Consider the following 25,731-nt stretch of genomic DNA (forward strand, 5'->3'; position numbering starts at 1 on the left):
TCCACAATACATTTGATTCTACGGGTTTTGGATAAAAGACAAAGAATCTGTAGTCACAAGGACATATCAACAAGTGGAGAATGACACGATCAAAACTGAACACAAAACTCACAATACTGCTAGAAGGTGACAGAGTAATATAAATTATTAGAGATGGTGGGTGGGGAGGTAAATTTGGGAGTGCTTCCTGGAGGGAGTGGCCTTTGAGCCTGATCTCAGGAGAAATGAAGGAATTGCCTTCGGTGAAGAGGCGGCAGGTTCCGGGGGAATACACAAGATTGTTGGGTGTCTTTCAGAGGTCCCTAGCAAACCAAACTGCTTTTAGGTCTGTGCAGTGTCTTAGAGAGTGCGTGATCACCTTTAGAAAGATGCACCTGGGGACTTGACAGGGAAAAGAGTTGCTGGTAGGGAGGAGTGTGAAGAAAGGAGTGAGAAGACCCACTTTATGATGAGGCGCTGTTGGAGAGAAACACATTTCGAACAGCCCCTGAGGAGTCCTTCGCTTCTCTAGGCTGAGGACCTAGTTTTGCACACTCAGAGCTCTCTTCATATGACCTCTGCATATGCCAGCAAGCTATTACTGCATTTAAGGATACTGTCCTGGAGCTGGGACCATGACAAGCCAACATTTCTAAATCTCACATCCCAGATCTTTCCCCACTCGGCTTGTCTGTTTTTAATGACCTGAAGATGATGCTGAAGAAATGATCTGGCTGAGCAGGGGAGTGATGAAACTTGGTTTATGTTTCAGAAAAAGCACACTGCCGCTATGTGGGTTGGAGATGGGCAATATGAGACACAAAAAATATATATAAGTCTTATTTATCACTCTCTTCCCAGCACTTAGGACAGTGCCTGGCACATGCTTGTTTAACTAATTTATTAACAAACATAACGCCGATCTCAGCACAGTCTCCTCCCTGGCATGGAAAATGAGGCATTGATGACCCATGGAAAGGTGGCACTGGGCCTGCACTTCCTTTATTCTGTGGGAGCAGCAACGGTAGGAAGACAAGGAGTCTCCGAAGCAATATTTTTAACAGTTAGGAGCAACTGAACTGCTCACATGCTACTTCTGTTGTCTGCAAGTGTAAGAGGAGCGCAAAGAGGAACCTCAGGGAACAGCAAAACGCTAAGCACCTCCTGGGACATGCAACACTGAGGGGTCAGCTGGTACTGGGGAGAAGCTCTGATCTCTGAGTCCAGTATGGAATCCCCAAGTCTCTCTAATGAGACGACACTTCTCTTTTCCTCCAAGTCTTCTATTCCCTGATGGGGCTGTGATTCCAGGCACATGAAGTGTTGAGATGAGTTGTGTGGTTGGACAGCAGGGAGGGCACATCACGAAGGAGCCTAGGAGACCTCTGTAGATTTTGGAGACGGAGGGGCAGAGTCACTTTTCTACTTAGCAGTGATAATTTGCTGGTTGGAAATCACTGGTTTGAGACAGACTTATTAAACTAGTTCTGGCTTATCCAGTTACCGTGTATCTGAAGTTCTCCCCTGCACATCTGCAGGGTTAGGATCACAGTTCTTCCCAATGACGTGCATATGTTGGAGGAGGCTGCCTTGCTGCCGTGTTGGGCGCATGTCTGCCCAGCTACTCTACATTTCCCAGTCTCTGTGCCTTAATCTTGGACATCTAACTTCCAGAACCGTGAAAAATAAATGTTTGTTGTTTAAGCCCCCAGTCTGTGAAATTCTGCACAGCAGCCCGAATTGACTGAGACACTCTGACTTCTAATACTTGGCCTCTTGGATCTATGCATGCTCCTACTTCACAGCCTTTGTCTCTAGAATCATTGTCTGAGGCTCTCCTGGCAGACTGAAAGCCACAGGAATCCTGGCCTTGAGGGCCAAGAGTTAAAGTGAACAACTGTCCTGATTTGCCCAGGACTGAAGGATTTCCTGAGACTCTGGACCTTCAGTGCTAAAACTGGAAGAGCCCTGGATAATCAGGATGGTTGGTCACCCTACTGACAGGACATTGCAGAGCAATAATGGCCCAGGGCAATTGAGAAACTTTTTGGGGGGACTATAATCGGTAGAGCAAAGGGAGATTAGCAGACTAAACTGAGTTTTCTCTGGATTTCATATTTTCTGTTTTCCTGAATGTAGAGCTGAGAGCAAGAAAGCTGACAAGTGGGAGAATACACATATCACAGCTGTGACAATGATTATTGACACAGCTGTGACCCTGACCATTGCCCTGTCTATTCATTTCTCTACACAAATCCCTAAAGTCTAGTCTCTTAAATGATCATGTAGTCTAGAGACCCCCAAGTCTAGGTTAATGTCTCATTTATTTCCCACAGTTCTTGAGACAATGACATTCTAGCACAGTCAGGAAGTCTGGGCAGTCCCTTAGAAGGGGATGGCCTAGGACTTGACCGTTTCACCAGGTTTGGTCAAGTATTTAGAAGGGGATCAATTCAGTTCCTCTTTAGGATTGATTCCATGCTTTGCCTGGGAGAGAGGTCTGCCCTAGATTGCTGCACAAACATTTATGCTATTCTTTCTTTCTTTATTTGGGGCCAGGAAAGGGTACCTCTTTGTGGTAGGAAGAATAACATGTATACAGTGAGTTGTGTGCTGGAGTTAGCTTGTACTGGCTCAAAAAAGCCAATTGTTAAATTTTCAGGAGACTTGAGAGCCTGTTATTTAAAATTAAATTCAGCAATTATTAAAATTACATTATGCAAACTTACAATTAAATTACATTAAAACAAAGGTAACAAATACTTAAAACTCTTCACTTCCTAATTATTTTCCTATTATCTATATTCTCAAGATTATATGTATTTATTGTATCTATACGATAGAAATTCTCTATGTTAGAATGTTACTGGGCATCTCTTCCCAAATCTGTGTTCACTGGTGTCAGGTTGGTAGCTGAAATCAGCCATGACAGGAGACACCAGCAAAGAGGACCAATCCACCTCCTGCCTTCTGAGAATCAGTTATTAAACATACACCAGCATACCTCTTTGTAAAGTTATCATTCATTAAGGACCTACTGTGTGCTAGGCATAGTTCCAAGAATTTTGTAAATATTTATCATTTGTACAGCCAATACTGAGTCATTACCTGCAGTATACCAGGTTCCATTATTATTATAGTTAATATTTATTGAATACCTACTGTGTGCCTAGCACTCTTATAAATGCTTTACATGAATTAGCTGTTTAATCCTTGGGATAACTCTTGGAGGGAGGTTCTATTATTGTTCTCATTTTGCAGGTGGAAAAACTGAGGAACTGAGAAGTTGAGTAATTTTCCCAGGTCCACACAGCTAGTAATTTGCGGTCCCCGTATTGAAACCCCAGGAACCTGATTCTGGAGCCCGTGCTCTTAACCACTAAGTTGTCCTGCCTCTTGTTGCCTCTAGGCACCAAGGATACTGCAGTAAACAAGCAAAGTCCCTGACTTCATGGGGCTTACATTCTTGTGGATAGGGAGACAGATGTTAAACAATAACCATGCAGATATGTTGATGTCAGATGGTGATAAGTGCCATGGATAAAAATAAAGCAAAGTAAGAGTAATAGAAAACATTGAATTAGGGATGGTACATTACTTCCTTTATCTTATTTTTAATTTAATACTATCCCATTTTACAGATGAGGAAATTGAGGATCAGAGTGGTTAAAACTGTATCTAAGTTTTAACTTAGGATCAGAGTGGTTAAAACTGTATCTAAGTTTATCTGCTATTAAGTGGTGGTGCTGGGATTCACACCTACAACAGTCTCGTTCCCAAGTCTGTGCATATTCCCCCTACAAGCTTGCCTCCCTCTGCTTCTTGGACCTTCCAGGTTACCAGGCCCTTAGTTCAAGCTTGAATTTCCAGTGCAAACTCGGCTCAGCTGGAATCTGCCCTGTGTCCATCCTCCTTTATTTCTCTGCCCTCCAAAGCCACATGAGGGGATAAATCAGTGTTCAGCTCACAGTGATCCTGAAAGCTGGCAGGGCCGGGGACCCCTGAGAAGCCTGCATGAATGAATATAACATTTTCAGTGTGGAACCAGCCACACGATCTTCTCCACGTTGGTCACCAAAGGGGCTTTGTCTGTGAAAACAGACTTATTGTGGCTAATATAGGTCACAGGTGGAAAGGCCGGGGACTGACAGAATTTAATTGGATTCCATTACCACTCACAACAAGTTCAGAGAATAGGCATTGCAGGGGCTTGTGGGAACTGCTCTTTCAAGCACCCCACATTGCCCCACTGGAAATACTGTATTTAATGTCAACTTAGTTTGACCTTTAGTTTTGGTGGCATTTACTAATTCTATGGAAGCAGCCATTTCTCACTTCCCCCGAAGCTTAATAGAAAATCAGACCACTAGTTAGACACAGCCCAGCTTATTCAAAGGGGAAAGTCTCTCAAATGTTTCTCCCACAACCTGAAAAAAATATATAGAACCACTTCTATTATTTTGGTTCATTTAAATTTCTGACACCAGGGAAATCAAAAGAAAGTGGTGATATAACGATAGTTCAAAGCATCAGTTTGACATCTTTGAGAAGGCAAGAGAAGCCAGATCTCTCAAAATGGGCTTGATTCTTGGGTTGGAGGAAAGCTCTCTTGTTACAAATATTTGTGTCCCTGATCACTCAGTGATAGATAGCTACCGGATGTATTAGCTTTTCATTGCTGTCATAACAAATTATCACAAACTTAGCAGCTTAAAATAACACCCATTTACTATCTCACAGTTTAGGCAGAAGTCCAAGGGGCTCAACTGGGTTCTCTACTCAGGGGCTCACACTGCCAAAATCAAGATGTTGGCCAAGCTGGGCTCTTGTGGGAGGCTCTGAAGGGGAATCTGCTTCCAGGCTCATTCAGGTCATTTGCAGAGTTCAGTTTATTGTAGTAGTAGAACTGACTTCCCAGTGTCCTTCCTGACTCAGTTGGAAGTTGTTTCCGCTTCTAGAGGCCTCCTGCGTTCCATAGATCATGGATATCTGTACCCCATGTTCATCACAGCATCACTCACAATAACCAACATATGGAAACAACCTAAGTGTCTGTCAACAGATGACGGATAAAGAAGATGTGGTACACATATACAATGGAGTATTAGTCAGTCATATAAAAAAAGAAATCTTGCCATTTGCAACAACATGGATGGATCTAGAAGGTGTTATACTCAGTGAAATAAGCCAGGCAAGAAAGGGAAATACCTGATGATCTCACTTATATGTAGCATTATAAAAAGTTCAACTTATAAAAACAGAGAGTAGAAGAGTGGTTACCAGGGACTCGAGGGAGGGAGGGAGAAATGGGGAGATGTTGGTCAAAGAGTACAAACTTCAGGTTAGAAGGTGAATAAGTTCTGGGGATCTAATGCACAGCATAGTGATTATAGTTAACAATGCTGCATTATATACTTGAAAGTTGCTAAGAGAGTAGATCTTCAATATTCCTACTACACACACACACACAAAAATGGTACAAATAAACTTATTTACAAAACAGAAATAGAGTCACAGATGTAGAAAACAAACTTATGGTTACCAAGGGGGAAAGCAGGGGAGGGATAAATTGGGAGATTGGGAATGACATATACACACTACTGTATATAAAATAGATAACTAGACAAGCCTCTTAGATAGCCTCATCCACCAGAGGGCAGACAGCAGAAGCAAGAACTACAATCCTGCAGCTTGTGGAACAAAAACCACATTCACAGAAAGATAGACAAGATGAAAAGGCAGAGGGCCATGTACCAGATGAAGGAACAAGATAAAACCCCAGAAAAACAACTAAATGAAGTGGAGATAGGCAACCTTCCAGAAAAAGAATTCAGAATAATGATAGTAAAGATGATCCAGGACCTCAGAAAAAGAATGGAGACAAAGATCGAGAAGATGCAAGAAATGTTTAACAAAGACCTAGAAGAATTAAAGAACAAACAAACAGAAATGAACAATACAATAATTGAAATGAAAACTACACTAGAGGAATCAATAGCAGAATAACTGAGGCAGAAGAATGGATAAGTGACCTGGAAGACAGAATGGTGGAATTCACTGCTGCAGAACAGAATAAAGAAAAAAGAATGAAAAGAAATGAAGACAGCCTAAGAGACCTCTGGGACAACATTAAACGCAACAACATTCGCATTATGGGGGTCCCAGAAGGAGAAGAGAGAGAGAAAGGACCCGAGAAAATATTTGAAGAGATTATAGTCGAAAACTTCCCTAACATGGGAAAGGAAATAGCTACCCAAGTCCAGGAAGCACAGAGAGTCCCATACAGGATAAACCTAAGGAGAAACACACCAAGACACATAGTAATCAAATTGGAAAAAATTAAAGACAAAAAAAATTTTTGAAAGCAGCAAGGGAAATACGACAAATAACATAGAAGGGAACTCCCATAAGGTTAACAACTGATTTCTCAGCAGAAACTCTACAAGCCAGAAGGGAGTGGCATGATATACTTAAAGTGATGAAAGGGAAGAACCTACAACCAAGATTACTCTACATGGCAAGGATCTCATTTAGATTTGATGGAGAAATCAAAAGCTTTACAGACAAGCAAAAGCTGAGAGAATTCAGTACCACCAAACCAGCTCTACAACAAATGCTAAAGGAACTTTTCTAAGTGGGAAACACAAGACAAGAAAAGGACCTACAAAACAAACCCAAAACAGTTAAGAAAATGGTAATAGGAACATACATATCGATAATTACCTTAAACGTGAATGGATTAAATGCTCCAACCAAAAAACACAGGCTTGTTGAATGGATACAAAAACAAGACCCATCTATACGCTGTCTACAAGAGACCCACTTCAGATCTAGGGACACATACAGATTGAAAGTGAGAGGCTGGAAAAAGACATTCCATGCAAATGAAAATCAAAAGAAAGCTGGAGTAGCAATACTCATATCAGATAAAATAGACTTTAAAATAAAGAATGTTACAAGAGACAAGGAAGGACACTACATAATGATCAAGGGATCAATCCAAGAAGAAGATATAACAATTATAAATATATGTGCACCCAACAAAGGAACACCTCAATACATAAGGCAACTGCTAACAGCTATAAAAGAGGAAATCGACAGTAACACAATAATAGTGGGGGACTTTAACACCTCACTTACACCAATGGACAGATCATCCAAAATGAAAATAAATAAAGAAACAGAAGCTTTAATTGACACAATAAACCAGATAGATTTAATTGATATTTATAGGACATTCCATCCAAAAACAGCAGATTATTCTGCTGAGATTTCTTCTCAAGTGCACACAGAACATTCTCCAGGACAGATTACATCTTGGGTCACAGATCAAGCCGCAGTACATTTAAGAAAGTTGAAATCATATCAAGCATCTTTTCCGACCACAACACTATGAGATTAGAAATCAGTTACAGGGGAAAAAAACGTAAAAAACACAAACACATGGAGGCTAAACAATATGTTACTAAATAACCAAGAGATCACTGAAGAAATCAAAGAGGAAATCAAAAATTACCTAGAGACAAATTACAGTGAAAACACGATGATCCAAAACCTATGGGATGCAGCAAAAGCAGTTCTAAGAGGGAAGTTTATAGCTATACAAGCCTATCTCAAGAAACAAGAAAAATCTGAAATAAACAATCTAGCCTTACACCTAAAGGAACTAGAGAAAGAAGAACAAACAAAACCCAAAGTTAGCAGAAGGAAAGAAATCATAAAGATCAGAGCAAAAATAAATGAAATAGAAACAAAGAAAACAATAGCAAAGATCAATAAAACTAAGAGCTGGTTCTTTGAGAAGATAAACAAAATTGATAAACGATTAGCCAAACTCATCAAGAAAAAGAGGGAGAGGACTCAAATCAATAAAATTAGAAATGAAAAAGGAGAAGTTACAACAGACACTGCAGAAATACAAAGCATCCTAAGAGACTACTACAAGCAACTCTGTGCCAATAAAATGGACAACCTGGAAGAAATGGACAAATTCTTAGAAAGGTATAACCTTCCAAGACTGAACCAGGAAGACATAGAAAATATTAGCAGACCAATCACAAGTAATGAACTTGAAACTGTGATTAAAAATCTTCCAACAAACAAAAGTCCAGGACCAGATGGCTTCACAGGTGAATTCTATCAAAAATTTAGAGAACAGCTAACACCCATCCTTCTCAAACTCTACCAAAAAATTGCAGAGGAAGGAATGCTCCCAAACTCATTCTATGAGGCCACCATCACCCTGATACCAAAACCAGACAAAGATACTACAAAAAAAGAAAATTACGAACCAATATCACTCATGAATTTAGATGCAAAAAACCTCAACAAATTACTAGCAAACAGAATTCAACAACACCAATAGGATCATACACCATGATCAAGTGGGATTTATCCCAGGGATGCAAAGATTCTTCAGTATACGCAAATCAATCAATGTGATACACCATATTAACAAACTGAAGAATAAAAACCATGTGATCATCTCAATAGATGCAGAAAAAGCTTTTGACAAAATTCAACACCCATTTATGATAAAAACTCTCCAGAAAGTGGGCATAGAGGGAACCTACCTCAACATAATAAAGGCCATATATGACAAACCCACAGCAAACATCATTCTCAATGGTGAAAAACTGAAAGCATTTCCTCTAAGATCAGGAACAAGACAAGGATGTCCACTCTCACCACTATTATTCAACATAGTTTTGGAAGTCCTAGCCACGACAATCAGAGAAGAAAAATAAATAAAAGGAATACAAATTGGAAAAGAAGAAGTAAAACTGTCACTGTTTGCAGGTGACATATGATACATTGAGAATCCTAAACATGCCACCGGAAAACTACTAGAGCTAATCAATGAATTTGGAAAAGTTGCAGGATACAAGATTAATGCATAGAAATCTCTTGCATTCCTATACACTAATGATGAAAAATCTGAAAGAGAAATTAAGGAAACACTCCCATTTACCATTGCAACAAGAAGAATAAAATACCTAGGAATAAACCTACCTAAGGAGACAAAAGACTTGCAGAAAACTATAAGACACTGATGAAAGAAATTAAAGATGATACCAACAGATGGAGAGATATACCATGTTCTTGGATTGGAAGAATCAATATTGTGAAAATGACTGTACTACCCAAAGCAATCTACAGATTCAATGCAATTCCTATCAAATTACCAATGGCATTTTTTACGGAACTAGAAAAAAAAATCTTAAAATTTGTATGGAGACACAAAAGACCCTGAATAGTCAAAGCAGTCTTGAGGGGAAAAAACGGAGCTGGAGGAATCAGACTCCCTGAGTTCAGACTATACTACAAAGCTACAGTAATCAAGACAATATGGTGCTGGCACAAAAACAGAAACATAGATCAATGGAACAAGATAGAAAGCCCAGAGTTAAACCCATGCACCTATGGTCAACTAATCTATGACAAAGGAGGCAAGGATATACAATGGAGAACAGACAGTCTCTTCAATAAGTCGTGCTGGGTAAACTGGACAGCTACATGTAAAAGAATGAAGTTAGAACACTCCCTAATACCATACACAAAAATAAACTCAAAATGGATTAGAGATCTAAATGTAAGACTGGACACTATAAAACTCTTAGTGGAAAACATAGGAAGAACACTCTTTGACATAAATCACAGCAAGATCTTTTTTGATCCACCTCCTAGAGTAATGGAAATAAAAACAAAAATAAACAAATGAGACCTAATGAAACTTCAAAGCTTTTGCACAGCAAAGGAAACCATAAACAAGATGAAAAGACAACCATCAGAATGGGAGAATATATTTGCAAACGAATCAATGGACAAAGGATTAATCTCCAAAATGTATACACAGCTCATGCAGCTCAATATTAAAAAAACAAACAACCCAATCCAAAAATGGGCAGAGGACCTAAACAGACATTTCTCCAAAGAAGACATACAGATGGCCAAGAAGCACATGAAAAGCTGCTCATCACTAATTATTAGAGAAATGCAAATCAAAACTACAATGAGGTATCACCTCACACCAGTTAGAACGGGCATCATCAGAAAATCTACAAACAACAAATGCTGGAGAGGGTGTGGTGAAAAGGGAACCCTCTTGCACTGTTGGTGGGAATGTAAATTGATACAGCCACTATGGAGAACAGTATGGAGGTTCCTTAAAAAACTAAAAATAGAATTACCATATGACCCAGCAATCCCACTACTGGACATATACACAGAGAAAACCATAATGCAAAAAGACTCATGCACCCCAATGTTCATTGCAGCACTACTTACAATAGCCAGGTCATGGAAGCAACCTAAATGCCCATTGACAGACCAATGGATAAAGAAGAAGTGGTACATATATGCAATGGAATATTACTCAGCTGTGAAAAGGAACGAAATTGGGTCATTTGTAGAGACATGGATGCATCTAGAGACTGTCATACAGAGTGAAGTAAGTCAGAAGGAGAAAAACAAATATCGTATATTAATGCATATATGTGGAACCTAGAAAAATGGTACAGATGAACCGGTTTGCAGGGCAGAAATTGAGACACAGATGTAGAGAACAAACATATGGACACCAAAGGGGGAGGTGGAGGTGGTGGTGGATTGAATGGGGTGATTGGGATTGACATGTATACACTGATGTGTATAAAATTGATGACAAATAAGGACCTGCTGTATAAAAAAATAAATAAAATATAATTCAAAAAAAATAGTAATTAGATAAAGTCAATGTCAAGATAAATTCAACACCTATGTTAAGTCCACAAAATCAAGAAAAGATAAGAAAACAAAAAACAAACAAACAAAAAAATAGATAACTAATAAGGATCTACTGTATAGCACAGGGAACTCTACTCAATACTCTGTAATAGCCTATATGTGAAAAGAATCTAAAAAAGAGTGGATATATGTTTATATATAACTGATTCACTTTGCTGTACAGCAGAAACTAACACAACATTGTAAATCAACTATACTCCAATAAAAAATTTTAAAAAAAGCAGTGGTAAGTATGTGACATGATAGAGGTGTTAGCTAACTCTAAGGTGGTGATCATTTAGCAAAGTATATCAAATCAACATGTTGTACACCTTAAACTTACAAAAAGTTATGTGTCAGTTATATCTCAGTAAAGCTGCGGGAAGAAAGTCATCAATGGCAGGTTGAGAGTCTTTCTCACATTTCAAGTCATGTGACCTTTCTGCCAAATCTCTTCTGCTTCTAGCTGCAGAAAGTTCTCTGCTTTTAAGTGCTCATGTAATTAGATTAGGTCCACCTGAATAAGCCAGGCTAAGCTCCCTATTATAAGATTTATAACCTTAATTACACCTGCAAAGTCCCTTTTGCTGAGCACTGTAACATATTCACATGGGGATTAGGGCGTGGACAACTTTGGGGGTGTGCATTCTATCTGTCATACTAGGTATCCCCCTGACTTCTGTGGGACTCAGATACCTGGCTTACAGTATTCTGGAGGCAACACTGTGAAGGTGATTTGGGAACTGAACGTACCATACGGCTTTTAGGCTTGGGGCCTCAGAGGTGAGAATAAACAGATGTGTGATTAGGAATCAAGCTCACTAATTTTGTATGAAATGGATATTTCCAATTATGATTTTCTGCCATTTACTATTATGACAGCTCCTGTAAGGACATTCATCCATTCATTTTCACCAGTATTTATTGAGCACTTACTATGTGCCTGGCACTATTCCCAGTTCTGAGAATATAGCAGTACAGAGCAGACAAAAATTCCTGCTCTCATGAAGCTTACATTCCAGTATTGGGAAGCACAAAATAAACTCAGTAAATAGGTTATATGAGATATTAGAAGGTAAAAAATATATATAATGAAGAAAAAAACGTAGGGGAGAGGGATAGGAGCCGCCTAGTGAGATGGGCATAGGTTTCATCTTTAAATAAGGGTGGTTGGGTAAGGCCTCACTGGGAAGGTGACATTTGAGCAGAGACCTGTAGGACAATGTAGAAGGAATGTAGAAGGAAATGCAGATGGTGGTTAGAATGTGGGAGTGGCGTGTGTGTGCTTACACAGTTTTTAAAATTTTTTCTAAGGCATGAAACTGAATGAGTTCTTTGTGGAAGTAAATGTAGATACAGAACAGAAAAGAGCTGAGGAATAAGTCCTGAGGCACTCCACAGTTAGAGGTCAAGAAAATGAGGAGGAACCAGCAGGGGAAGTGAAAGTGAGCAGCTGGTGAGGCAGGGGGGTGACCAGATGAGGGTAGTGTTCTAAGAAAGAGTTTTGAGATGAAGGCTTTGTTCATCTGTGTCAAATTGTTGCTAATGGGTTACATAAGATGAGAATGGGTAGTTGACCATTGTTTTTAACAACTTAGAGGTCCCTGGTTTCTATGTCATGGCAACAACATCCTGATTGCAGAATCTCAACAGAATACAGGAGGACAGGATTCAGAGACAGCAATAAGTAGTGTAGACCACTTGGGAATTCTGAAGAGGAGCAAAAAAGTGGGGAAATACCTGGTGGGGCACATGTGGTCAAGAGATTAATAAAAAACTAGACAGCATGTTTGTATGCTGGTGAGGGTGAGGAAATAGAGAGGAAAAAAATAGATGACATAGGAGAGAGAATGGTCATTTCCTTGAGTGAGACGGTGTGGGATCTGGAGGAGGGATTGGCCTTGAATACAAGATAGACAACTTGGCTGTGGTAACAGGAAGAAAGGCAGAACATACTGGCATAGATACAGGTAGGCAGGTAGGTGGAAGGTATCGGTGTGCTCTTCTGGTGGCTTCTATTTTCTCAAGGGGATAGGAAGGAAGGTCATTGGGGAGGGTTAAGGAAGGGAAAGAGGTAAAAGGAGTGACCCTCTCTTGGTGTGGCCATTGGTGAATAGGAGGGATTGGCCTTGAATATAGGACAGACTCACTTCTCTGATAAATCTAAGAGTTGTTGATCTTTTTAAAGTTTGTTCAGCTTTTATTTATTGTTAAGAAAGAGTGTCAACTTCCAAGCTCTTTACATGCTGGACCGGAGACCAGAAGTCCCTATTAGTTTTTCATGTAATCCTCACCACAACTCTGTAATGTGGATATCATCAGCTCAGTTGCAAAGATAAGGAAAAAGGCTGGAAAAGGTTAAGGGACTTGTGTAAGGCCACACTGCTTGGAAGTGGCAGAACTGGGATCAAACTCAGATCTCACTTCTCCAGGGTGGCCATTGTCCTTCCACAGTGCTGGTTGTCTCTGCTCATGCAAAACCTCACAGGCTTATGCTTCATTTGACCAGATTTGTTCCGGTGCTTACCTTGAAGCTCTTTAAATTGGAACTTGAGTATTTTGACCTCGGTTTGAAAATTAGTGGGTCTTCTGGGGAAATATAGCTTTTGATCATACAGTGGTCTATTACCTAATTCTTTTTTAACGTGTGACTTTTGCTTCTCCTTAGGGAAAGAAAAAGAGTGAAAAGTGAAATATGCTCATTGTATTACTTGCTATTAGCTCCAGTAAAATGATTTAGGAGGGCATAATTTCAAAGAGAGAGCCAAAAGGTAGCTGTAGGAATACACATGATTCCTATTAATTTGTGCAGAAAGGAAAAAGGGACTTAGAGCCATCAGGCCAGAATCTGAGTTGAGTCCTGGCTTTGCCCCTCAGTCTACAAAGAAGTCTGAACCTCAATTTCCACATCTATAAATAACTACTTTCTTATGTTTGCATCATGGTTGAATTAAAAAGCATCTATCAACAGTTATTGAATACCTTTGTGCCCAGCGTTATGAAAGTGGAAAGGAATAACATAAAAGATATATAATGATGCCTGTCTGCTTGGTATTTGTGGAGAATGGAGAGCTGTGTGCTTCTGGAGATAGGCTGCAAACTGTCAGACCTTGTATTGGACTCACTTCTGCCCTGCAAAATCTGCTGAGGCATCTCACAACCTCTGCTTTGGCTCCTAAATTCTGAGGGTTTTTTTGTTTAATTTCCTAATGTCTTTGGCGACTGCTCAGATGACTGCATATTTCTGTTGGTCCAGGAGTCTATCTAATCCAGTTGGTTAAAGACTCTAGTTTCATTTAGTACAGCATCTTTCTGCAGAGCTCACCACTTTCCACCTGTAGACCCATCCTGACCCAAATGCTCAGGGATCTCTTCCTCCATTAATTCCATAATTCACCTCATTTGGACTTCCTTTACCTTTAAAGAAAGCCAACATCAAAAGAATGCCTTCCCAATGTGTCCATATTAACCAATATAAAATAAGTAATGCTTATAATTGAGCACACTTAATGTAAGACCTCCCACTCCTACACCGAATAGTGGACACAGGAAAGTCTGCCTAAATTGTGCCTGGCAGACTTGTCTGCATTTGTCATTCTGAATCCTGCTCCGATCAGGTTCAGCTCAGGAATAGAATATTGGAGTCTGCAGTGAGTTGCCTCAAGAACGTGGCAGATGAGATCATCATCCAAGAGACAAACCAGGAAGACTCAGCAAACAGTGGATGCACTTGGCCATGCCAGAGGGGCTACCCTGAGAAGTGCTTTGTCAACGTGCTGCTGATGGAGACTTACTAAATATTAAAGTTCTGCTGAGGGTATGTCCTTAGGCTTGGATTTCACTGCAGGAAATATTTGTATAATAATCCTTTGGAAGGAGTGGTTTGGCAAAATGCCAGGCTGCGTTGGACTTGGGAAGAAAGAATTGGGCTGTTAAATCTCATCAAAACCAACCATGCAGGGCACCATATCCAGCAGCCATGAGGATGTGGGTCCTCAGAAAGGTTCTCTTTTGGTACAGATTTCCCATAGCCTGTCAGGAGCATCCCTCACTTGAGAACCTTGAGTGGTTCTCAAGTGGGGGTGATTTTGTCCCCAGGAGATATTTCTCAATCTTCTCTATTATCCAGTTCTCTTGAAGAGTACGTTTTGACCTGGGAAAGAGTAGAGCATCTTCTTGCCAGGTTTTCTCTTATCCTTCCTCAGTTCCTGACTCCTCAGTTCGAGTGGCTGGAGTGCCATGGTCAGAAAGAAACAACGAAACCTTGTAGAAAGTGATGAATAGAGGGTGATGGGGGTACAAACATGGTGGAAAGATGCCCAGTGGAACATTTTTCTTATTTTGACTCCTTCCTTTATCCCTTTCTTTCCTCAAACAATTACTGAGGGTTCACTGTGGCCAAGCACTGTGTGGGGCACTGAGAATACAAGGATGAATGACATAATCCCTACACTTGAGAAATTCATAACCTAGTGGGGAAGATAGACTTGTAAACCAGTAATTAGAATATGTAGTTAGTACTTCAACAGAAACATAGGTTCATGAGTGATGAACTGCTGAGGGAGTTTGTCTTAGTTTTCTACTGCTGCTGTGACAAATTACCAGAAAGTTAGTGGAGTAAAATAACACACATTTTTTCTCTTCTAGTTCTGGAGACAAGAAGTCTGAAATCAGTTTCACTGGTTCAGCATCAAGGTACCAGAAGGGCTGGTTCCTTCTGGAGACTCTAGAGGAGAATCAGTTTCTTTGCCTTTTCTGGCCTCCAGAGGCCACTTGCATTCCTTGACTCATGACCTCTTCCTTGCATCACTCCAACCTCTTGCTTTTGTTGTCACATCTCCTTCTTCTTCTTTTTTAGTCAAATCTCCTCTGCCTTTCTCTTATAAGAAGTCTTGTGATCACATCTAAGGTCCACCTAATCTAGGATAATCTCTCCATCTCAAGATCCTTAACTCAGTCACATCCACAAAGTCCCTTTTTTGCCATATAAGGTAACATGGTAACAGGTTCTAGGATTAGAACCTGGATATCATTGAGAGTCATTATTCAGTCTACTACAGTTACAGAATGATGAAAAGAGCATTGGGGCTGGGCCTTGAGGAATGAGTAGGAGTTCTGCCAATTTTCTAGGCTGAAGGGATGTAATGTGGAAAGACTCACCTGCTCAGGAACTACAAAAATCTTTAAAGTAACTTTAAAGTAACTTATTAGTAATCTTTATAGTTACTTTAAAGTAACTAGACTGCATGATGAAGGAAGACAGAAGTTGAAGCTGATGAGAACAAGGCCAAATCACAAAGAGCCTTGAATACTAGACCAGGAAGTTTGGATCTGACCTTTTTAACAACAGATGGAATGGGCTGTTGACAAAGTCAAGTGGAGAGATAATGAGGTCTGAATGAAGGCAGATGAATTGGCATTCATCAACCACTAAATAACAGAGCTGTTCCTGTCGAGGGGGAATGCTGAACATTCTTAACTCCTGCCCCCATCACTATGTTCTGGTTTAAGCCCTGCCACCTACATGGTTATGAAAGCCTCCAAAATCCTCCAGTTTTGCTGCTATCACTATCCAATCAATCGCTCACTCTGTAGCCAGAGTGATCTTCTAAAACACAGGGCTGACCACACTACTGTCTGCCTAGTTACCAATGGCTCCCATTTACATTTAGGACACATACAACCCTCCAGCATCTGGGCCCTGCTCACCTTTCCACTCTCTCTACTATGCTTTGCTTGGCCACTGTTCCTAAGTAAATCTCAGTACAGCCTCAGCTGATTACTGGGCCTAAGGCATCTCTCCCAGGATACTTGAAACCTTCATGTGAGACCAAGTCACCATTCCCAACCTCTTCTATTTGTGGGAGTACTTTCGAGTCCCTAGGCATCCTTTCTTGTCAGTTTGACCTTGATCAGAATCACTTGAATCCTCCCCAGTATGATTTAGTAATTTTGAATCTCAGGGTCAAGGGTGGTGTCCTAGGCAGGCTTCCAAGATGTCCCTTAAGTTTCACCTTCCCCAGTCTTCCCCACCTCATGCCCAAACCTGGGTAGATGCCCTGTATAATCCCATCTCCTTTGTGGGGTTGGAATCTGTGAATATAATAGGATATCACTTACATGATTAGTGATCAAAAGTTAATCAAAAGGCAGATTTCCCTGAATGGGCCTGACCTCATCAGAGGAGCCTTTAAAAGAAGTTAGAAAACTATGCTCCTGCTGGCCTTATGGAAGAGGAAGATGTACTAAGTGTGAGAGGGCCAGTGGAGCTGAGTGCATGTGGGGGATGATATGGCGAGGAACCGCAGTAAACTTCTAGAAGCTGAAAGCAGCCCCAAGCCACCAGCCAGACTCTAGGACTCAGTCCTACAGTCTCAACCAATCAAATTCTTCCTACAACATCTGTGTTTGGAGGAGGACCCCTGAGTTCCAAGAAGGAACACAGCCTGGGCAACACCGTGGTTTCAGCCCCTGAGGCAGAGAACCTAGCTCAGCAGTGTGTAGATTTCTGTCTACAGAAACCAGGAGATAATAAGTGGGTGTTGTTTTAAGTCACTAAATTTGAGTCCCTTCACACCCCACAGACCCCCCTGGTCTCCTTATGCAAATCAGTCCATTCCCTTCCCTGGGCCCTGCATAGCAAGCGGTCCTGGGGAGACATCAGGCCACAGTCTTTTTCCATCTTTCTCTTCTGGATACCTTCTGGTGTTAGAGTTGCATAAGCAAAAGGGTCATTCCAAAGATTCTTCTCTAATAAAGTTCTGTGTCCAAAGGACTTGCTGGCTCTACCTACACAGAGAAGCAATGCTGAGCTGTTATCTTAGGAAAACATGAAGTTAAATTGTATCATGCATGGCTAAGAGTGAGGAAAGGAGTGGAAGGAGGAATTCTAAGGAGATGGTTGTAAGTGGTTTGCACAGTGTGGTCCCAAACGCAGCATCAGGAGCAGCATCTGGGAACCTGTTAGAAATGTGAATTCTCGGGCCCTGACCCAGATCTCCTGAGTCAGAAACTGTCTTAACAAGCCCTCCAGGTGATTCTGATGTACAATAAACTTCAAAACCACTGACTTAGACAAATCATTCTTGATTACATTAAGGATGTATAGCATCATTTTCTTTTTTTAAATTAATTTTTATTGGAGTATAGTTGATTTACAATGTTGTGTTAGTTTCTGCTGTACAACAAAGTGAATCAGTTATACATATACATATACCCACTCTTTTTTTGATTCTATTCCCATATAGGTCATTGCAAAGTATTGAGTAGAGTTCCCTGTGCTACACATTAGGTCCTTATTAGTTACCTATTTTATATATAGTAGTGTGTATACGTCAATCCCAATCTCCCAGTTTATCCGTCCCCTCCACCTTTCTCCTTTGGTAACCATAAGTTTGTTTTCTACATCTGAGACTCTATTTCTGTTTTGTAAATAAGTTCATTTGTACCATTTTTTCAAGATTCCACATCTAAGCAAACCCTTCTGAAGACTGTCACAGTCACAAAGGATGCAGAGCATGGACGAGGCTCAACCATGCCCACAGTGGCCACAAAGTGACCAGCCAGTCTCACGTTCTCATAGACTCTGATAACAGGACGGTCAGAGAATCTGTGATATTAGGGTGTCAGGGTCACCTTGGGATTTAACCCCTGCCCATGATTTAACCTTTGTCCTCATGAAGCCTGCCACATAGTTGATGCTCAATAAATTCTTGTAAGATCCATGAATAAAATAATCCTCTATGATGGAACCAGAGAGACTATATCCCTTGCTCAGGCCCTGGGGTTGGTTCACTCAGGGATAAATCCACCCTCATTAAGAGAAAAGACAGTCTCCTAACCTAGCCCCCTTAAGGAATCTTTCTGGAACATCAGAGGTATGGTGCTTGGTGAGTAGTGCCTTGGCATTCAGAAAGAAGCCACGAAGCAGAAGAAAGTATCATTCAAGAGCCTGTGGAGCCCATCTCTGCCAGCTTCGGTCCCAGTGCAGGTTACTGGAGTGGGTCTAGCACCCGCGCTTGCCTGAGTCAATGCCCTTGACTGCCATTCCCTTATAGGGAGGCTTGGACAGAAACTCCTGCACCCCTTCTTGCCTTATTGAAATTAAAAAGAAAACAATTTGCATTAGTGTGCATGACCAACAGATGGGAAATTGAATGACCCTTTCTGGGCAGCAAAGGTGTTCCCAGGGCTAACGGTTACTAGTACACATTCCAAGAGCACAAGGTACTTTTTTAGTATGGCTAACCAGACTTTTCCGGAATCATGCATTATTATGCGATTCCTGTTGCCTTGGAAAACTCAGATGATTAAAAGAGTTTATGTTTGTCACTTCCAAGAATCCCTCTTGCAATTTAAATGATTCATGCACCCAAGTTTTACAAAGAGGAAAACAACCTCATTGTTATTTGCTCTGTTAAAGCCCTCAAGTGTTCAGCTTATTATTTTGTTATCTGGTAAAAAGGGGGAGTTTATCTCTAATTCTCTAATCTTTTCCATGGGGAATTCTTATGGGATAATAAAAATTCCTTATTTAACTAGCAGAGAAAGAGCTGCTGCTCTCATCTTTTCTTCTTTTTTGGGGAGGGCGGGAGGGAGAGATAATGTCAGTCACATGCCAGTATTCTCATGCCATGTAGCAAATTTCAGGAGAAATGGGCAGAAGTGAAGTCAGAGTGATAGGAATATTCCTCTATCTCTAATGCTTGCACCAGAACAATAACACAGTTGTGGAGACTGCTAACTGTCCCCCAGCGGTCATCTCTTCCTTCTTCCTTTTTACAGATTTTTTTGAGTTTTACTTGTACTCATTTGTGTGCTTGTATTTAGCTCTATGTAATTTTATCACCTGTGTAGGTTTGTGTATCCATCACCACAGTCAAGATGGAGAAGGGTTCTGTCATCACAAGGGTCCCTAGTGTTGCCTTTTTATAACCACACCTCCCTCCCTCCTGTCTCTTTCTCCCCTCCCCCCCACCATCCCATGGCCCTCCACTACTGTCCCTATTCCTGGAAACCACTGATCTATTCCATTTCTATAATTTTGGCATTTCAAAGATGTTGTGTAAGTGGAATCCTACGGTACGTAACATGTTGAGATTGACTTTTTTTTTTGGCATAATTCCCTTGAGATTCATACAAGTTGTTTCATGTATCAGTAATTCGTTTTTTATTGTTGAGTAGTATTCCATGGTATGGGTGTATCACAGTTTGTTAGCCATTCACCCACTGAAGAATATGTAATTGTTTCCAGTTTTGGGCTATGAACATCTGTGCACAGGTTTTTTAGTGAACAGTGTCATTCCTCTGGGATAAATGCCCAAGAGTGCAATTGTTAGAGCGTATGGTAGTTACATATTTAGTTTTACAAGAAACTGCCAAGTGTTTTTCCTACCCACAATGTATGAGGGATCCAAATTCTCCACATCCTCACCAGCATTTGGTGTCACTATTTTTTGTTTTAGCCATTCTGATAGGTATGCAGTATCTCCTTGTGGTTTTAGTTTGCATTTTTCTAATGGCTAATGATGTGGAGTGTCTTTTGTGGGCTTATTTGCCATCTGTATATCTTCTTCAGTGAATTGTCTGTTCATATCTTTTGCTCATTTTCTAATTAGATTGCTCATTTTGGGGACAATTAAAAAATTATTTGTTGAGTTCGAGAGTCCTCTGTATGTTCTAGATGGTGATCCTCTGTCAGATCTGTGGTTTGCCATCCTTTTTTTTCTTAATGACTGCACTTTTTGGGTATAAGTTGGGCATCTGGCTACTTTTCCCAGCTCTCTTGCAGCTAGATGTAGCCATGTGGCAAAGTTCAGACCAATGAGATGAAAGCAGAATTCATACATGCTGTGTCTGAGTCATCTCCAATGAAAACAAAAATTATGTGTTCTGAAAGTCTGTCTTCTCCCCCTTCCTGCAACAAGCATCTTGCAGCCACCCAGCTTCAACCATGCAGATGAGGACTGTGCCTCTGGACAAGGTTGGCAGACTTTTGTTGAGGGACAGATAGTAGATAGTTTAGGCTTGTGGGCCATATGGTCAGCAACTCTGCTGCTATAGCACAGAAGCAGCCCTGCACAATATGTAGACAAATGGGTATGGCTGTGTTTACATAAAATTTTAAAAAACAGGTGGTCTGCTCATGGACTTCAGTTTGCTGACTCTACTTTAGGAGTCTATCTTAAGAAAAAGCCACAGACAACAACAATAGGATCCCCAAATAGTCACATGGAAACATTCTGCCAACTTGAACTGCTTCCCTCTAGATTAACTGCTTCCCTCTAGATTAATTAACTTCTGTCTTATTTAAGTCACTTTCTGTTAGGGGCTCTTTGTTGTAGCATCTCAGCCTATGCTTATCTAATAACAATGAACTTGACATTCACCGGGCACTTGCTATGCTTGATGTGCAAAGATGATTCAAAGGTATATCATCTATATTCCTTGCCCAGACAGAGCTTGCAGTGTAGTGTGAAAGGATAGCCCAGTACCATAAGATTGAGCTGTAACTGAGTTATAAAAAAAAGCGCTCTGTAAACAGGGTGGGGACGAGAATGGGGAGCAGGGAAGAAACACTAAGTGTCTAACATATGGCAGACATTTTTGTGTTATTATGTAGCTGAGGGTTCAGAGACATCTATGAAGTATGTTGTTATATTTCCATTTTAGAGATGAAAAAATGAGTCTCTGAAAAACTACTTAAGTTTCCCAGTAGCAGAGACAAATTTGAACCTTTGAAAATGTCCACTCCAATCATGGATTTATTCATTGTTGACATTCACAGACTGACCTGAGTCCCCTCCCTCTGGATCACAGCAAGCTCTTTCCTTCCTCCCCAAGTCCTCCCTGATAGGTAGAGACTCCATCATCATATTCAATTAAAGTTAGCTCCACAAGCATTTATCATGCACCTTCTATCTACTCAGAACCCAAACCAGGAAAGTTAAGGGAATGAAGGAAAAGGACTGGAAAGGATTTTACCTTTAAAAGAACAAAGCTTTTCCCAGAGATAAACCCACACACATATGGTCACCTTATTTTTGATAAAGGAGGCAAGAATATACACTGGAGAAAAGACAGCCTCTTCAATAAGTGGTGCTGGGAAAACTGGACAGCTACATGTAAAAGAATGAAATTAGAACACTCCCTAACACCATACACAAAAATAAACTCAAAATAGATTAAAGACCTAAATGTAAGGTCAGACACTACCAAACTCTTAGAGGAAAACATAGGCAGAACACTCTATGACATAAATCACAGCAAGATCCTTTTTGACCCACCTCCTAGAGAAATGAAAATAAAAACAAAAATAAACAAATGGGACCTAATGAAACTTAAAAGCTTTTGCACAGCAAAGGAAACCATAAACAAGACCAAAAGACAACCCTCAGAATTGGAGAAAATATTTGTAAATGAAGCAACTGACAAAGGATTAATCTCCAAATTTTACAAGCAGCTCATGCAGCTCAATATCAAAAAAACAAAAAACCCAATCCAAAAATGGGCAGAAGACCTAAATAGACATTTCTCCAAAGAAGATATACATATTGCCAACAAACATATGAAAGAATGCTCAACATCACTAATCATTAGAGAAATGCAAATCAAAACTACAATGAGGTATCACCTCACACAAGCCAGAATGGCTATCATCAAAAAATCTACAAACAATAAATGCTGGAGAGGCTATGGAGAAAAGGGAACCCTCTTGCACTGTTGGTGGGAATGTAAATTGATAGAGTCACTATGGAGAACAGTATGGAGGTTCCTTAAAAAACTAAAAATAGAACTACCATACGACCCAGCGATCCCACTACTGGGCATATACCCTGAGAAAACCATAATTCAAAAAAGTCATGTACCACAATGTTCATTGCAGCACTATTTACAATAGCCAGGACATGGAAGCAACCTAAGTGTCCATCAACAGATGAATGCATAAAGAAGATGTGGCACATATATACAATGGAATATTACTCAACCATAAAAAGAAACGAAATTGAGTTATTTGTAGTGAGGTGGATGGACCTAGAGTCTGTCATACAGAGTGAAGTAAGTCAGAAAGAGGAAAATAAATACTGTATGCTAACACATATATATGGAATCTTAAAAAAAATAAGGTTCTGAAGAACCTAGTGACAGGAAAGGAATAAAGATACAGACATAGAGAAAGTACTTGAGGACACCGGGAGGGGGAAGGGTAAGCTGGGATGAAGTGAGAGAGTTCATGGACTTATATATACTACCAAATGTAAAATATATAGCTAGTGGGAAGCAGCTGCATAACACAGGGAGATCAGCTCAGTGCCTTGTGACCACCTAGAGGGGTGGGATGAGGAGGGTGGGAGGGAGACGCAAGAGGGAGAAGATATGGGGGTATATGTATATGTATAGCTGATTCATTTTGTTATAAAGCAGAAACTAACACACCATTGTAAAGCAATTATACTCCAATAAAGATGTTAAAAAATATATATATCCGGCATATTACCAGAGTCAGCAGTCTGTGACTGCAAAATAATATTTTATTTTCTTTGGTATTCAAGATACAAAGATTACTAGGCCTATTGCATGGACTACCAGAAATCTATTTTTCTCCAGGGTTTCACTTTCCAATAGATTTTGGAGAAGCTCTAAGGAATGTATCTACACAAATGGTTCTCTTTTGGTGGACTCATCCACTTGTTCCTTCAGCCCATGCTCTGAACCACTGCTTCTCCAAAGCCAGGATTCTTAGTATGGAAAAAAGAAGAGACAGATGTAAGCTAGAAGAGGCTCCTGCTGGGTTTCAGGGGAGAAAAACTAGTTCAAATCGAATGCGGCCAAATACTTTTTTGGCCTCGAGGCATGTGGGATCTTGGCTCCCCAACCAGGGATCCAACCTGCAACCCCTGCATTAGAAGGCGAAGTCTTGACCACTGGACCACCAGGGAAGCCTCAAAAAAAAGATTTCTTTAGCTGTTCAAAGCATACTCTGTTTAAGGCTGACCTTAATTCATGTCATAAGCAAAGCATTGTCATTTTATTCTGAAATATAATTGAGGTGTGTGGTGCACTGTTTTCTCCTTTAAAAAAAAAAAAAAGAACAAAGCTTTTGGCAGTGTTGGACTTTATCTGAACCCTGAGATCCTGGAAGCTGCAGTTAAAAATTCCCTCTACATTTCTGTGTTCCTGGACTGGCTAACCACAAAGGACCCTAGGTCCTTGCATATTCTGAGGTAAGATCTGCCTCCATCCTTCCCTAGGACTCCCAAAAGACTCCTAATGACTCACTTGTTTACCTGCCTCTTTAAATCCCAGGTCCCCTTCCTTTTCCTTGAGATAGTCCTCATTAATGAACATTCTCCCTACTGTAATAGCTTAAGTAAAATCATATACTTAATTGTCCAGTGCATTTTGCCTTTCATGGTTTTGATGCTATGACTCCAATAGGATTGGACCTCATCTTTGAATCTTCATTTACTCCATCTACATATTGAAGCTTCTCAGAGCCATTGTGCTCCCTTCCTGACTTCTGACTTGGGACCCCAACAGTGGGCTCCACCCTGGGTTCTGTACTCTGGGCTCTTGTCTGTTACTAGCAGAGTAAGTATTTGATGTTGATTCTTTTTGAGTACTCACTTGACCTCTGGTCCTGGCTTTTCTTGGTTTTATCATCTGACAAGTTGGTGTTCTCTGTAACAGGCTAATGTAAATGTGACAGATGTAATGTCATGAAACAGATCTTTTCTCTGTTGGATGAAAGATGGCACAGAATCAGAATTTTAGTCTTTTCTGTTTGTCTTTTTGACAGAGTTAAAATCAATTAAGAATTTGTAACCACTGGGAAGGGAAGAATTCCTTGATATGGACTGGTGAGTTTTGTATTTCTGTGTTTACCCTTGACCCATAGCTGAAATTTTAAATTTGAAGCTATAAGCTTTCTCTCTGTTGTGTGTGTATATTTATTTGTCTGTAATTCAGAAAAATCTTCACTTTCATTGTGTGACTGTGTAATATTTTCCTACTTCTGAATTGTATTACCAAATTAGATTATAAATCTCTTATAGGAGCTCTATTTTGATTATCTTAGAGGTAAATAAGTGCTTATGTAAATGGAATATTCCTAAAATTCTAAGAAATTAAGGAAATTAAACCTCAAATATTTTCAATGTGAAAAGAGAGATATTGCTATATAAACTAACTCAGAAACGTTTTAAGAATTCAAGTTCATGGGGACTTCCCTGGTGGCGCAGTGGTTAAGAATCCGCCTGCCGATGCGGGGGACACGGGTTCAAGCCCTGGTCTGGGAAAATCCCACATGCCGCGGAGCAACTAAGCCCGTGTGCCACAATTACTGAGCCCACACTCTAGAGCCCACAAGCCACAACTACTGAGCCCACACACCACAACTACTGAAACCTGCTTGCCTAGAACCTGTGCCCCACAGCAAGAGAAGCCACCACAATGAGAAGCATGTGCCCCACAACGAAGAGTAGTCCCCGCTTCCTGCAAGTAGAGAAAGCCCGCACACAGCAACGAAGACCCAATGCAGCCAAAAATAAATTAATTAAAATAAATAAATTAAAAAAAAAAATTCAAGTTCACACAATTTAGGCAAATCTTTGGCAAAGAATACTAGTTTAGTAATTTTGGTTTAATAAAAACAGCTGTTTTTTCTGTGTTATTGACAGTAAGTATAAGAGAAGCATATATTTTTATTCTACTTTGGTATGGGTTTTCTGAATATATACATGTTCACTTATCAAATAAGTTAACGGTACTTTTACTTAATGGTTAAGGTTATGAAAAACATACATTTGTATTTAACCAAATTGAATCATTATTCTGAAAACTTTATTTCAACAATAATTATGTTTTGTAGTATGTAAGCTGGAAGATAATTTCCAAGAACATTAGGTGACTTAAAACCTTGGACTTCTACTAAATTGAGTTCATTAATGGGTATTCATTGGATACATACATCACCTCCAAGTAAGATAG

This window comes from Balaenoptera ricei, chromosome 1 (genome assembly GCF_028023285.1).
Source record: "Balaenoptera ricei isolate mBalRic1 chromosome 1, mBalRic1.hap2, whole genome shotgun sequence".
Classification (NCBI taxonomy): domain Eukaryota; kingdom Metazoa; phylum Chordata; class Mammalia; order Artiodactyla; family Balaenopteridae; genus Balaenoptera; species Balaenoptera ricei.